Source organism: Dendroctonus ponderosae, unplaced genomic scaffold (genome assembly GCF_020466585.1).
Source record: "Dendroctonus ponderosae isolate FM_Combo_2020 unplaced genomic scaffold, Dpon_F_20191213v2 Dpon_F_20191213_8, whole genome shotgun sequence".
Classification (NCBI taxonomy): Eukaryota; Metazoa; Arthropoda; class Insecta; order Coleoptera; family Curculionidae; genus Dendroctonus; species Dendroctonus ponderosae.
The window spans coordinates 12,441,871-12,443,704 of NW_026019016.1; the positions used below are offsets into that span (position 1 = coordinate 12,441,871).

At 37.1% G+C, this 1,834-nt stretch overlaps 1 long non-coding RNA gene across 1 annotated transcript; it reads right to left on the reverse strand.

The window, feature by feature from the left end:
* Nucleotides 1-266: 266 nt before the first annotated feature.
* Nucleotides 267-1,558, reverse strand: LOC125505472. Its single transcript, XR_007282195.1, has 2 exons — nucleotides 615-1,558; nucleotides 267-354 (listed from the first exon to the last, which is right to left on the reverse strand). It is a non-coding gene; the product is annotated as an uncharacterized LOC125505472 (long non-coding RNA).
* Between the last annotated feature and the right edge of the window lie 276 nt (nucleotides 1,559-1,834).

Genomic DNA, 1,834 nt, shown 5'->3' on the forward strand with positions numbered 1-1,834 from the left:
GAAAACTGCCAACATTTCCTTATCGATGGTTCACTTTCTAAAAAGGCCATTGATTTCTCTCTAGAATGATGTACAAATGAGCGTTCTTGCTCATTTTGCTTCCGAGAAACATGCAAAACGGGACGGAAAACATGAAATTTTGCCCTAATCTTGCGCCAGCCTTGCTCAAAACGACGATAATGTTTCTGATTTCATAGACAACAGAAGCCTGTATTTTTCTACATAACCCCCCTTCTGAACTCGTTACTTACTGCGTATCCGCACTCAGCCTGAGCAAAGGCAAGGTGCGCCGCCACCAGCAGAAGAACGCTAAAGCTTCGAGGGCCTGCCATTATCACTACAAGGCCGGTTTATCTGCGAATGTGTTTATATAAGCGTCTGAACATCAACACTTAAGACGATATCTGTCCATCAGCTTATGGAAAAACAGATAAATGTGAAGTAGCAGCACCTTTAGGCAACAGATTAGGCTTGGCTTATTTGGTTGAATATTGCGGTTTTTTGGCCACCAGAACGGGCATTTAAAAAATATCATACAGAAAAAAGGTCTGAAGTGGACTACTTGCAAAGGCGCAATTGTTCGCAAATTTAAAGTGCGCATCTTGATTACGTACCGTGTTTGTTAGCTATGAAAAGTTTTCGAGTTATTGGACTTTGGAAAAAACTGCTATTTTATCATCGATTTTACCTTGATGCACTCGAGGCATTCGATAGCATTTGGTACATTTTTTGATTCTTTTCTGTTCTTTGACCCCCTCGTATTGGTTCTTCATTTATCTTATCTGTCGCTTTATATTGAATCGTTGTTTTCCAGCACTTTCCATGTCGTTATCACTATTTTTTGAGTACGGCAAAATTAATTTTTGGGAAATTTTCAGACTTTTACAACTGTCTGCGCTTCTTAATATCGCATTGTTTCGTTTCGATCTCAATGTTTCGTGGTTGACATGATTTTCTAATCATTAGAGCAAACCTCATTTTAAGTGTACCAAAAACTGATAATTTTTTGTTCCCAAAAACTCCAAAATTCAAAGTTTTGTTCCCAAGCCACTAGCGACTGGCTTCTCTGGATCGTGAATCTGAGCGGTTCGCTTCTCTGATCCTCATTGCTTCATCAGACAACAAAAAAAGGTTTTTAAAAATTTTAATTTACATGAAACAGTGTGATCAATGGAATAGTCGCAAGAAATGAGGCCGTTCCTCTTCATTGATGGCAGTGCGATCTTCAGAAAGCTGAAGACAGTCGAACCCATGAGATTGCGAGCTGATCGAATCAAAACCCTAAGCTTTTCGGTACCTTTCAGAATATATCTTCTAAATGAGGGGCGAGTGGTAGAGTTGAAAGAGGAAGAACTGGGGAAAGGATTACCTTAAACCTGGGCACATTCGCAAGTAAGCACCATAAAGGCACTTGAATATAAAATATGATTTCTTTTTTTTACAAACTTCTTTTTGGGTATTTCGCCTCAAAAGTTTTTGTCTGTAAAAAAGACAGAGTTTCCTCACGTCTTTTAATACAGATTGATAAATAGTGCTCCTATTTCGCAATAAGAACGAATTATTTATCAAGAAGTAATCAAGAACTATCACCTAGAGGCTCAAGCTGTAAGAGAAAAATCCAATTAGTAGAGAAATTAATTTGAAAAATTACCTTGACGTTTCGATAGCTATTTCTGCTAGAACCTAAATGAACTTAAAAAAGAGTATGTTAATAAATTGTGTAACAATAGTAGGATAATACAGTATATGAAAATTCGTCTGTGCAAATTGTCAGTTATACAATAATATATTTGAATAGTATAGAAGAAACAACTCAAAATTTACCTGAAGAACA